Source organism: Vombatus ursinus, unplaced genomic scaffold, assembly GCF_900497805.2.
Source record: "Vombatus ursinus unplaced genomic scaffold, bare-nosed wombat genome assembly UNPS02014837.1, whole genome shotgun sequence".
NCBI lineage: Eukaryota > Metazoa > Chordata > Mammalia > Diprotodontia > Vombatidae > Vombatus > Vombatus ursinus.
In genome coordinates this window covers 7,940,398-7,955,345 of record NW_020954615.1, presented here as the reverse complement: position 1 = coordinate 7,955,345, position 14,948 = coordinate 7,940,398, and positions in this window count along the sequence as shown.

Here is a 14,948-nt window from a genome sequence, read left to right as displayed (position 1 = left end):
TTCGAGGTGGCTTGAAGAGAGATCACGGAAGCTTTAATGGAGTGGGTAGCATTTCAGCTGGACTGGAAGGGAGAGGAGAGAATTCCATTTAAGACACAGGGGAAGGATTGAGTAAAGATATGGAGACTAGAGTATCTTCACACAAACTGCCCCCTGACCAATGCAAGGAACCAATTCCCTCTTCAATTCCACCTCTTAAAATTCTTAGATTCTCTCAAAGCTCAGCTCAAGTGTCATCTCCTATATGAAATATTCTTTTCTACTACAGATGCTAGTGCTTAGACACTCCCCTTGACCCAATTTTTTCATATTTTACATAGGTAAAATTTGTGGGCAATGGGTGTTTGCTACAATATTGGCTCTCTCTCTTAAAATTTAATGTTCCAGTGCTTAGCACAATACCCACCATGTAATAGGTACTTAACAAATGTTTATTGATTAACAGAGAGATTAAAGTAGGTATGATCTTGGAATACTTTTAGGAAAATTAGCAAAATTGTACAAACATTTTCTAATTAGTTCAGCCCCCACCAACCGTGGAGTAAAAATCAGGGACATGTATTCTCTTATAGAATAGTTTCCACTTTGTTAAGCTGGAAATTTAAATTTATTGATATAGAAATGATTAATTTTCACTTAATGGAGTAACAATATCAAGAATCACTAAAAACGTTAAATGTGTAAGAAAGTCTGCTAGGGCCTTTAAGCTTGACTAACTTAAAACTGTATTAAAATTTTGGGAACATATTTCATATAAATTTTGAAAAGCAGAAACTATGGGATAATAGATTGAGTATTGGCCTTAGAATCAGGAATGTTTGGGTTCCAATCCAGTCTGAAATATAATGGCTGTATGAACTTCAGAGAACCACAATTTAATTCCTCAGTGAGAGTCTAGGCAAGTCTCCAAAACTATGAGACACAGAGGTGTTGATGTGCATTGGTGGAGGGGTTTTCCTCAAATGGAAATACCCCACACCAGTGATCTCACAGGTCCAAGACCTGTTCCTATATCAATGACACATCGCCCTCCTCCCCCCAAATACATGCCGCCTCTTAAAGTTTTTATTTTTTCCCTTGAGGTTTTTTACACTATTTTGCCCATATTGTTTTTTGTTGTTTCTTCTTGAAGAGAACCATGACATCAGGAAGGTGATGCCATGACTCACAAGTGAATTGGATTTAAGTGAGAGAGAGCTGTAGAAACTCACCAGCCTGACTCCTCCAGAGCCATCTGGGTCTGGTAGAAAGATATAGATCAGGATGACTGGAGATGGCCCTGGATGCAGTGGGAGAACTTGGCCTTTTCAAGTTAAGGTCTTTCCCAGGTCTCAGTATGACTGAGGCAATGCCCATTCAGTGATTAAGCCTAGGTGAGAAATGAGGCATAGAATGGCTTCTTTTACCTACTTGGGAAAGAAAAAAAATAGCACATAGTTGATGCCCAGTCATTCTTTGTTGATTGATTGGAATGATCTGCTGATGTTTTTATAAAGCAGAGAGGAGGAATTTAGTGTGCAAAAAAAGAATGGGTCACCCATATCAGTGGGGAAGATTAAACAACTCATTGAATTTACTTCAAATCAGTTCTTCAATGACTTTTTCTATTGCTCATGATCCCAGGTACTTATTCATTTGCTTTTGTACTTTCACCTGCTAGAGTGAGCTTCCATTCACTGCCTGAGAACATCATTTATCAAAAGCCAAGAGCCGAATTGCCCAGGTAATGCACTGAAAATAGATCTTTCTTTTCTAATTTTCAACTGACAATTCAGAGTCACTGTTAGCTGCTGCTTGAAACAGGGTCACATCATCTGCCTAAATGATATGATTAAACACAATCAGAGGCCATGAGCTGTGATAGAGACCTAATAAAAGAAAGGTCACTATCACCCAAGGAGGGCAAACTAAGGCTAGCCAACAAATAGAACCTGAACAATTGGACAAGAAAGAAATGATGCTAATTGTTGTTGAAGGTAAAGAATAAACTGGCTTGCAGAGTGAAAAAATGAGAATCCACTATTTCCTGGCTGTGCCATATGAGAGAAAAAAGATTGGCTTGAAAATCAAGAAAGGGGTCTAATGTCTGCTATCCACATGTGGTGTTACATGTTGGCCTAGTTGATTAAGGTCATCATTGGGAAATAGGTGAAATTTTGTAATCATCATATTCCTACCCCTCCTTTCTTAAGTTCCACTAATCTCCTGACCTACTTTTGATAGAGTCCATACAATGAATTTTCATCGTCAATTTCAGGATCCTATCTCTTCCTTCTGAATGTGATAGCTTGGCCTGGCAAAAGTTGAGTAAATCACTTAATCTCTTTGAGTTTTGGGTTCTTCTCTGTAAAATGAAATGGCTTAACTAGACGATTTTCCAGGTCTTTTTTGGATAAAAATCTGTGGCCCCATCACTTAGCCTCTTTAGTTTCATAATATAGAAGTAGAAGTAATGGACAAATGTAGTAGAGACTAAAATTCTGATAGATAAAGAGAAAAATTTAACAATTAGTTAAACAGTGAAATGGGCTGTCATATTAGGTGATGAGATCCCCTTCATTGAAGGTCATCAGGCAGAGGCCAGATAACCAATTTTCCAACATTTTATATCATATAGAAGGAATTCTTTTTTCAGATATTGATTGAACTAGTTTTCAGAATTGAGTGAACAAAGGCAATCCTCTATCAAGGGCTGCAAAGTCCCTTGCAGCTCTTAAATTTCATCTTTCAGAGAGGTTAAGTGACTTCTTCAGGGTCACACAATGAATAAGTTAAGTGTTCTCTTCTCTAGTCTAGACATTTTAATTTCTTCAGTTGAGGCTTTCTGTCTCTTTCCTTGCATACCTGGATCTCAACTAGCACAAATCATGAACCCCAGGAATTTGCATTGTATATTTCCATTAAGCTCGAATGAATTACCATTTGTTGTTGTTCAGTTGATTCAGTCTTGCCTGACTCTTTGTGACCCCATTTGGTGTTTTCTTGTCAAAGACTGAGGCAAACAGCATTAAGCAAATTGCCCGGGATCACATGGCTAATAAGCATCTGAGGCCAGATTTCAACTCAGGTTTTCCTGACTCAGTTTTCTCATTTATAAAATGAACTGGAGAAGAAAATGGCAAAGCACTTCAGTATCTTTGCCAAGAAAACCACAAAAGAGGTCACAAAGAATCAGACACAACCAAAATGACTGAACAACAACTTCTTGACTCTACGCCCAGCATTCTATCCACTGAGCCACCCAACTGACCCTTAACTTTGAATAGTGGGAATCAAATAATGTGGCCATTTCCTGGAATTCAATATTCATATTAATTGGGAGCTGGCTGCACTTACTTCACTATGTTTCAGGGTTCTATCAGGGGGTTCTCTGGAATTCTGGTTTGATTCTAGAGTCTCCTGAATCCTTGGAGCTATTTTTCATGCTGGAAAGGAGCAGCTTTCACTCCACTCCCCAGTGAAAGACTACTTCCCCACTTCCATGGGATTTCTGAACTTGATGATGAAGGAAAATGGAATGAAAATCATGTTATTAACTTCAGTTTTTAGTGAAATGTACAAAATGAGGTCATGAAAAGCCAGACACACCTGAACACAGATCACTAAGTACAGTATAGATTATGAATAATAACTGACAATCTTTATTCTACTACATAGACTCAGTTCTACTATTAATTCACTAAGTAATGCTGTTTCCTCATTTATAAAATGAGTATAATAATGTATATCCTACCCAGCTCACAGGATTGTTTCAAAAAAGTGAAATAATGGAAGGAAAGGAATTTGAAAGGTATTAAAAACTCAAGAAAAGTGTCTTTAAAATCTTGCCAGATAAATATCTTCCCAGTCTTAGTACACATAAGTTTATGTAGCTGTCTCTGCATTCATTCTAATTATGATGGGCCCAGAATAACCTCTCCCAGGTGAGGCTTCAAGTCGCAGAATGGGCTGCCAGGGACAGGGTAATGGTGTAGGTTAAGACAAAGTGGAAGATAGTGATTTAGATGGAGTCACAGAGAGGGATAGCATTGGCCTGTCTTTAACCTGGAGAATGGACAATTTGCTGAAGGTCATTGCTGAGAGGGAGGTGATATCACAATCAGATTAGAGAGAATGCCCTTCCCAACCTCCCAGGAACATTAAAGATAGAAATTTCATTTATTCAGAACAATGTAACAGATGTTCCTAGGAGGTTGAGTGAATGGTTGTGTCTAAGCCTAGCTCCCCTTAATCAATTCAGGAGAATAAGAAATGCAACAAACAAGATTTTTTTAAAGTCACACAAAAGAGGATAAAACAAGCAACCAATGATACAAAAATAAAAGAACTGACAGAGAACGTGAGGAAGGAAGGAAGCAAAAATAAAGATGTAAAAACAACGAATTGTTGGATTATTGGTAAGGAAAATAAATCAATATAAACAATGAAAGAAATCAATAAAAACAATAAGCTAGTGCTTATCAAATAACAACAAAGAGCAAATCACTGTCCTAGATCCTGAGGACATCACATTTAAGCTCCTCAGGGATAATGACAAGTAAAGAGTGGGGGAGACAGTAGGAAATGAAAGAAACAGAGGGCTTCATGCAGAAAAGAGCTTGTGAGCTAAATGTTCCAGAAACCAAGGATATCAAGAGGCAAAGGTGAAGAAGGATAGAATTCTAGTCATGGTTGGCAGTCAGTGCAAAGACAAGGGGATGGGAAATGGCATATTAGTGAAGAACGAAAAGCCAATTTGACTGGACCATCAAATGAGTGCATGCAGGGAGGAGTGTATAAGGCCAGAAATCTGGGATTTTAGGATTACAGACTTGCTGTTGGAAGAGAGAGTAGGGATGAAAATAGTCCACTACATTCATATGCCATAGGGTATTTTTTATGTCATTTCCTAATCTGGAGGACCATATTTTATTTCCAGGTTTTTGTTATCACAAATAATGTGATAATGAAAGTTTGTCTTTTGTCTTTTCTTGGTCTGATTAATCTACTTAGGAAAAGATGGATAATTAGATAGATAGATAAATAGACAGATAGATAGATATACAGACAGACATTTATTAAGCCCCTATGTGTCAGGCACTATTTCTGTAATATAAGTATAGAGTGCTGAATTTATACCTATCAACTTTCATTTTATTAGATCAGTCATTGGGCAAGTCAGGAAACAAATGGTATTCAGCACTTATTATATGACTGGCATTATGTTTAGCTCTGGGAAAACAAATTCAAAGAAAAAGAAAGACAATCTTTGCCCTGACGAACTTATATTCTAACAGAGTAGGAGGAAAGAACAAATAAAAAGGGACTGAGGGGGAGAAATGTTGGGGAGGAACAGGTACTGTAGTTGGGGCATGATGGCAGAGTCAGGAGTGTCACAGCACAGGAAGGAGGGGAATACAGCAAGGCTGGCCTGGCACTCTCTCTAAAATAGAGTCTCTCAAAAGGAATTCACTAAAGGAAAAGGTCAAAAATGATGAAAGGATGTTTTATCTTTTTTAAACCCTGACTCTGTTATTTATGGAGTGACTATCTAAATACCACCACCACCATACTGTCATGTGTAAATAACAGTAGTAATAATGGTAGCGGTGGTAGTAGAAAGAGTAGTAGTGGTAGCAGCAATTGTTGTTGTTGTTTTAGTACTTACAGTTGTAATAGTAGTTGTAGTAGTAGTAGTAAATAATAATAATAATAATAATAATAACAATAGCTATCATTTATATGTATTTTAAGGGTTGTTAAGTGCTTTACAAGGCAACTAGGTGGTGCAGTGATAGAGTGCTAGGCCTGGAGTCAGGAAGAGTTTCTTCATCTGTAAAATGAGCTTGGAAAGGAAATAGTCAACCATTCTAGCATCTCTGCCAAGAAAACCCCAAATGGAGTCATGAAGAGTTAGACACAACTAAAATGACTGAACAACCAACAAAGTGCTTTATATATACATCTCATTTAATACTCATAACAGCCTCATGAAGTAGGTGCTATTTTTCATGCCAGGACTTCTTGACTGCTCCATTCCATCAGGTCTGTAGTTACAAAAATCATAAAATAATTTTGAAACTCAAGATGAGGCAAGGCAGAGGCAACCTGTTACTATGTGATGAATGATGGAGTCTACAGGGCCTGCAGGGGGCAGTTAGGTGGTAAAGTGGACAGAGCACTAGGTCTGGAGTCAAGAAGAAGTGAGTTCAAATCTGGCCTCGGACACTTACTAACTGTGTTACCCTGGGCAAGTCACTTAACCCTTTTTGACTCAGTTCCATCATCTGTAAAATGAGCTGGAGAAGGAAATTGCAAACCACTCTATTTTCTTTGCCAAGAAAACCCCAAATGGGGTCACAAGGAGTTGGACACAACTGAAAATGACTAACGAATAGCACAGGACCTAAATTCTAATTTCAGTTTTGACACCTGCTACTTGTATGACCATTTCAAAACACTTCACCCCCCTGGACCTCAGTTTCCTCACTGTAAAATGAAGATGATGAATGAAACAACTTCTGCTGTCTCTTTGGATTCTATATCTCTGACCTTATGACAACACTTAACCTCAGCAAGCCTCTGTTTTCTCATCTAGACTTGTATTTGATGTCCTCTAAGAACCCTTCTGGACTGAGCTCTATTATCTTATGAGGATATATTGGAAAGAACACAGGACCTAGAGTCAGGAAAGACCCATTTTTTTTAATTTTGCCTCCAACAATTAATGGGATCAGGGGTAACTCACATCTATGAACCAGTTGGCTCATCCATAAAATGGGAATAGTACTAGTACCTACTTTACTGTCAAAGCTGAGAGACCTCAGAATATAGAGGTCATACCTTTGAATATGAGTTTGGGATACCTTTTCTGCTAGGATTTTTGTTGGAATCAAATGAAAGAATGTATGTTAGGGTACTTTGCAAATGTTAATGACCTATAGGAATGCCAGTTATTACTTTTTATTAAAATGCATTGGGCTGCCTGGAGATCAAAGAGTTATATGATTTCATTTTAATCTTACTGGATCTATTAATATTACTACCAGAGACCTGTCACATCCCTGTAAGTATGTACTATGGATATAATATTTTTAGGACTTAATAGAAATTTTCTTCTTAAAACTCTATCCTTTCATGGTTCATAATCCCAAAAATGAACCCAAGGGAGGGCATTTCTGGCAATTAAGAGGCAGCTGGTCCCAAGTCCTCCAGCGTATAACTTCTACAACCTCTGGACCACAGATTTAATATTGTTTCAAGGATTGAGTCCTTAATCACTTCTTCAGGCAATGCCCTGAATGACCAGACTTGCAATTCAATTAGATCTTTTCTGCTTACAGTGGAAACTTCACTGCATAGGCCACAGTTGAGGTGCTGGTACTGCCCCAGGTGGCCAGTCCTCCTTGATTGATGTGAGTAGTGAAAGATGGTTCAGAATTTTATGATGTCTAAGTTGGGTGGGACTTTAAAACACAGAATGGCAGAGTTGAGAGAGCCCTTAGAACAGAGAATGGCATAGACTGGACATTAGAACAAGGAATGTCAAGTCTGGAAGGAATATTAGAATATAGGGGTTAACACTTTCAGATACAAGTTTGGGACACCCCTTCTTCCTTAAGGGATAACAACCAGGAAGGTGGCTTGAACCTGATAAAAAAGTATTTGGCTGAGACTGTTGGGGAGGGAGATAGATTTAATTCTCACCTGGTAACCCTTCTCAGATGAGAATGATTGGCCAGCCTTTCGTTCCTCTCTTGACAAGTATCAGTCTGCTCTGTAGAGTGATGGGCAGTATTCCAAAGACAGATATTCCTCCCTGAAAGCCTCATTTAGACAAATGTGTGTGTGCATGATGTGTGTGTAAACACACATATTTGTGTATATGTACACATGTGTATGTATATATCCTACAAAAGCAACACAAACATACTCTAAAATAACATAACATATAAAGTTAGTAACATTGTCTTCTAGCTTCCCCCCCCCCACCACCAGTTTCATGATTCAATAAATGACTATACAAGCTTCACTTATTTCCTTTTAGGATGCTGTCCTGGGACTCTAGTAATATATATTTGGGGAAAGATTCATGTTGTCCAATACTTCCATTTTACATAAGAGGAAACTGAGTCACAAAGAAGATGAGTTATTTGCCACAGGTCACAGATTTAGTAAATGGCAGAATCCACGTCAAAGGAATAGTACAGCAATAATTTACTTGTATTTGAACAAAGTATTCCATGTAGCTTCTCACTATTCTTTTGGAGAAGATGAAGAGATATGGTCTAGACTACCCTAGATGAAATCTAAACTAGAGATTAAATGATGGCATATTTAATTGAATGTCTGCATTGTGCTGTATGGATACCAAGGTCCTTTCCAACTCTCAAATTCTATTATTCTGAAATTCTCAGAGAAAGCATAGCAGAGTGGGTAGAAAACCAGTCTGGGAGCCAGGAAGACCTATTTTCAAGTTCTGCCTGTGACACATACTGGCTGTTTGACCTTAGTCCAATTAATTAACCTCTTAATGCTCTCTAAGATTATAAATCTCAAAAAAGATGTTAATCTGCCTTGGTAGAACAAGTTTGCTGACCTAAGAGTTCCCTATATCAATGACGTAACAGGTCCAATCCCCATCCTACCAGGATTCAGATCTAGTTAAATGATTACATGCAAAGTCTCATTAATTTGTTCATACCCAGGTATGAGTTTCCCAATGTGTTCCAGGGATCTGGCTTCAGTTCAGTTCTGTATCTATCACTTCCTTAAGGGCACAGTCACCACACTTATTAGATCTTCAGTTGACCCAAAGCTGACTGAGATGGCTAAAACATTGGATAGCAGAGTCAATGTTCAAAATATTTTGATAAGCAAGAATGATAGGGAGAATCAAATGCCATGAAAGTAAGTTGGGAGAGATATCAAATCCTATTCCTAAGCCTCAAAAAAATAATCTCATTGAAAGTTTTGAGGGACTGGACCCAATCCTAATCCTAAACTTTGCTGATTAAAAGGTGGCTGGCTGCAATAGTTTAATTTCCTTAAGGTTTTTGATGCTTGTTTTAATATTCAATATTTATATCTCTTATTCTCCCCTAACTTCTGGATCATTTGTATGAGTCAGTTCACCTGATCCAAAGGGGAATTATAAAGTCTGAATCTCCATATCACCCTCAGTTTATATTGGGTTACGCATTTTTCAACTCTGGTTAGATTCTTTTTGCCAGGAGTTCCTCCTACTCTCCTATTCCTGGGTCTCTCTAAGCAAGATTTTGGATTCTAACTTTGATACTTTCTAGCTGTGTGACCCTGGACAAATCACTCACTTCTCTGAACCACAAATTCTATATCTCCGAAGAGTAGTATTAATGTCTATAGACACAGCTTTGTTCTTAGACTTTCTAGCTATATGATGTTGAACCTCAGTTTTCTCATCTGCAAAATAAGATAAATAGTAATTTTACTAAAAGCTAGAAGGATATTGTGAGGAAAGCACATTTAAATTTAGATCTAAATGTGGATTGTTACAATTATAATTTGTAAAGGGGCCATGGACTCTTCACATAGCAGCCTGAAGAATGTCAGGAGTTACTACCTACGCCTTTCTCTCTACCATTCCTTGTGTCCTTTGGAAGCTTTTTGGTGCTTCTGGCTTTTTGGAGGGCCCTGCCTGGGTTTGGTGGGAGGCATGCCAGGGATGTAAAGGGACAAAGGAATAAGGGTACTCGTGTTCACCTTTAGCTTCGGAAGGACACAGTGGGAGGTGGTAATGGTGTTTAACATCCAAGCTGCCTTCACTAGTTCAATTCAATGAACATTTAAACAACTTCCCCTGTGCAAAGCAATGAACTAGAGCCTAGAAAGGTACGATGACAAAAAAAGGAATTGTCTCTGCCCTCAAAGAGCTTACATTCTACTGAAGGAAGGAAGTATAACATGGACACAGAACACTGAATGACAATAACAGGAAGCTTTTATATATTGCTTTAAGGTTTGTGATTTAGTTTACAAATATTATCTCATACGATCCTCATAACAACTCTAGGTAGCAAGTGCTTATTATCTCCACAAGGAAACTGAGGCAGAGGTTATGGGATTCATTCAAGATCACACAGCTATTAAGTGTTCGAGGCAAGATTTGAACTCATGTCTTCCTGACTTGCTACTGCTAGCTGCCTTGAGTACATATGTAAAGAGTAGAAAGAATATTCAAAGTAAAATGGAAAATAATTTCAAGTTAAAGGAAAAGCTAGAAACTTGAAGAGGTAGAATCAGGTAGGACTAAGTGGAGGAGGTGTCACCTGGTCTGACCTCTGGAGGGAGCCTAGGATTATGAGAGGTGGAGACAAGGAGAGAAAGTGATCTGGACTTTGTGTCTGGCCAAAGGCAGAAAGATGGGAGAAAGTGAAGTTTGAGGAACAGCTAGCTATCTAGCTTGGTAGAGTTATAGGATCCCATATCTAGAGATGAAAAGGATCATAGTGGCCATCTAGGCCAACCTTCTCATTTTACAAATTGGGAACTGAGGCCCAGAGAAATGCCTAAAGTCAAACAGCTAATATGTAATCTGATAACTTTTATATGAGTATGCTGGGATGAGGGTGGGAGTGAGGGCATTTACAATTAAGCACATCTCTTGCCCTTCTGTCTACTCCAGCTCAACTCTACTCCTCAGGCTACTGCTCCATTGTTAACTCGTTTAGTCTCTAAATGACTCACCAGTGATCACACACTGTTAAATACAGGATGTAAACTCAAGTCTTCCTGATTCAAAGTCAAAAATTTTTATCTACTGGACCACATCACCTCTAACATGTCCCACTTCTTTCTTTTATAACCTACTTATCTCAGAGAAAGAAAGAAAGAAAGAAAGAAAGAAAGAAAGAAAGAAAGAAAGAAAACTATGTCCTTCCCTGAATTGTGTTTTTTGTTCATTTGTTTGTTTGTTTGATCTCTGGGTGTGTTTGGGTGAGTTTTCTCTTGCTGTCATGATCTATCTACCTCCAAATTGAAAGGACTTCTGATGTGGAATGCTTCAGTATAATAAAGATGGGCAAATGTGTAGGACCTGGAATAAAAGGGGAGGCTACATGGAATTAAATCAGGAAACAAACCTGGTTCCTAAAGATACCTTCTGCTACCAGAGGTATAACTACCAGCGTTGGCTCCTGAGAAAAACAGCATGAATCTGCCCTGAAAACAATCTTGTAATTCACATTACGAAAAGAATACACTAATCAATTAGTCCAAATTCATTTGGGCTGGAGAAGAGTGACTTTCTCTTGTGGCTCAATGATGGGGATTTAGTAAAAACTACTTGCTTAGTTTGGGAAGCTTCTTATTTTAATGGCTTCTTGCTAACTCTCTGCTAAGCTCAGTTGATTCTAAACTGCTCAAGGGGGGCGTTTGTTAAATATTTACATCTGCTAAATGCTGATGCCTTAGTGAGTTCTGAGCTGCTGCAGTTCACGTGGAATCCGCAGAATCGATGGTTAACTTGACCAAACATCGTCTCTGGAGCCGTGACCTGCGAACTCTCACTTTCCAAGATTCTAGTCCCTCATTCTCGATGATACAACAATACCCAACATCTCTGTGAGAGAATCTGCTTGAACTCAGGTTATACTTAAAACTGCAATTATTTAATGGGAACTAGGTAGAAATTACTTCAATGCATAAAGGCAGTTCATTCATATAAAATACATAATGTATCAATTTTAAAATAACTGGTTGGCACAGTGGATGGCCTTTTATACTTGGAGTCTGGAAGACCTGAGTTTGAATCCCGCCTTCTTCGACACTTAGCTATTGTGTGACCTTTGCCAAAATACTTTACCTCTCTCACCTCTTGTTTCCTCATTTGTAAAACTAAAATAACAACACCTACCTGACAGATCAAATGATTTGACATATAAAAAGCACTTTGCAAAACATAACTTGTTTAATTTTATTCTTTTTTTTTACTTTATTTTATTTTTAGGATTTTGATAATGGATCCAAGAAAAAACATTGTTTTATCCATGATATTGTGTATAAAAGCTCTGAAAAAGCCTTCTAACAAGCACAAGTTCAGGCAGAAACTCTTGTTATTTAGAATCCTTCTAAAAACCGTCCATTGTTTCCAAATGTTCCAATAAGCTGCAACCATTTCCATATATGTGAACACTGCTCCTTATTCAACATAATGGAGACTGCCTCTACTGCATTGGCTGCTCAAATCTTTGGTTTTCTCATGGATTAGAGAGTAAGAGCATTGTTCTTGCAATTTCACCAAATCCAACTAAATACACACTGAAAGGACTCTTTTCGCTAGTGTTGACTCTGTAAGGATTATCTATGCTTGTCATCTCTTATTACAAGGCAGAGATCCTTTTTAAGTAGTTTGGACAAACAACTTAGGGATGGAAAAAGGACTGGATCTCTGATTCCCTTGGTATAACAAGCTCCCAGGTGAAGAAACTCAGTCCAATACAGTTTGGTAACTTGACATACTATCTTGTCCATTAGCACATATGTTACTGGAGGTCAGATACTGGCATTTTTGCCATTTTTTTGTTGCTCTAGCACTTAGCACAGGGTCTGGCATATAGTAAGTATTTAATAAATTTTTGTTGACTGACTGGTTAACTTCTAGTCTTGGAAAGACTATAAACATTCACCTTCAAAGTTATAATTACTATTTGTGAATTTTCCTCCATCTTATTTTTACTCACTATTTTCTTTCTCAGTCTCTCTTTTTACCCTATCTTTGTTACCTTATCTTCTCCCCCACTCTGCTAATACCAGTCCATACAACCCTCCAAAAGTCCTTCCCCCATTCTCTCCCCCCACTCTCCCAAATTCTAAACTACACATCTCCCTGGAATAAAAAAAAAAAAAAACTCCACACATCAATCTGTCTTTCAGTTTTCTCACTTCTCTACATGTTCAGAAGACTTCTACACCCTTCTGAATATACACATTAATTCCTCTTCAGATCAAATGAGAATAAGGTTTCAATATTACCAGTCCTTCACCCTACCTGCTTCCTCTGTATTAGTTCTTTTTCACACTCTATTTTATAATATAATTGCTCCCTTTTACTTTTTCCTACCCAATTTTGTTTTTTTTTAGAATCACTCCATCATACACAACTCAATCTCAATCTTTCTTTCAAATACCTTAGTAATGATGAGAGTTTTAAGAATATTGATAACATTTTCATATATATAATAAGTAAACAGTTTGACCTTAATGAATGCTTTATAATGAGTCTTTAATGTTTTCCTTATTTTCTTCTGGATCTTTTATATCAAGTGTTCCATTGAATTCTGATCTTTCTGTTATAAATACCAGAAAGTCTTTCAGTTTGTCAAATATCCATTTTTTTTTCATTCAGGATTATACTCAACTTTGCTGGGTAAGTTATCCTTGGATGCAACCCCAGTTCTTTTGCTCTTTAAAATATAATGTTCCAAGACTATGGTCTTTTAGAGCAGAAGTTTCTAGGTCTTGTGAAATCCTGATTGTATTTTTGAAGTATTTAAACTTGTTGTTGTTTTTCCCTTGTTGCTTTCAATCTTTTCTCCTTAACCTGGAAGTTTTGAAACTTGGCTATGTCATTCCTGTAAGTTTTTCTCCTGGGATCTCTTGGTAGATTTTTTTTTTCTATTTATATCTTACCCTCTTATTCTAGAACTTCAGTGTAATTTCCCTCAATAATTTCTTGTAATATTGCATCCAGAATCTTTTTTTAATCATAATTATAGGCAGTCCCAAATTCTTATATTATCTCTCCTCAATCTTTTCTACAGTTGTTTTTCTAATGATATGTTTCAGATTCTCCTCTATTTTTTCTAGTTTTATTATTTCTTGGTTTCTTATGTCATTTGATTCCTCTTGCCCAGTTCTAATTTTGAAGGATTTATTTTCTTCCTTAAGATTTTGTATCTCTTTTTCCAATTGGTTAACTTTCTTTTCATAATTTTCTTGGGTTGTTTTTAATTTTTCCTAATTTTTCCTCAATTTGTCATTTCATTTTTGAATTCATTTTTAAGTTCTTTCAAGAACTTTTTTTGGGCTTGTGACTATTTGATGTTACTTTTTGCAGTAGGAGTGCCTTTTTTTTTTTTTACCTTGCTATCTTCCTTTGAATGAGAACTCCGAGCTTCCACCAAAGTAGCTATCTAAGGTCAGGTTCTTTTTTCCTTACTCATTTTTAAATTTTTTTTGTTTTATTTTATTTTTAACAGCTCATTATTATAATCAAGTTTTAATCCTGAGTTATGTCTCAGGTTTCATGTTGTCTTTACTGTTATTTTCTGAATTCTGTCTCAGGGTTGAACCTCAGGGACGACTCTCCTTCCTTTAGCCATAGTTAAGGCCCCCAACTATGCTGTTCCAAAAAATGTACTTGCTTACTGCCAATCTTGCACTCCCCAGGGGTGTGCTCACTCCTCCCCATTCACTTCTGGTCAGCACTGCTAGGCCTGGCTTCTGGAAATGGGGAGGGGAGGCGGGCTTCAATCTTCCCACTCAGTTGTCCGATGCTTGTTAAATGAAAGTTTGTGAGGTAAGAGTTCCTGAGATGAAAGTTGCTGAGGCTGTGATTGAGTTGAAATTTCTTGAGGCCTAGTGTGCTTTCTGAAAGAGCTGCTCCAGAGCCTGCTGTTCACTGATACCGTGAAGTTGGCCTGGAGGTATCTGCACTTTACTCAGGCCAAACCTCAGCCCCCTGGAGGTCTGATCTTTTCTGAGGTCCTCTCAAGTTACCTTAGGAGGAGAATTGCTTTACCCCTTTATTTTTGCAACTCTACATTCATTCTGTGGCAATTTTCTGTCTGTTTGTGGATGAAATCTAGTGCCTGGAAATTTCTGACCTACTTCACCATCTTCCCAGAATGACAGAATAACTTTTCTGGTGGTAGAAGTAGTAGCAGTAGTAGTAGTAGTAGTAGTAGTAGTAGTAGTAGTAGTAGTAGTAG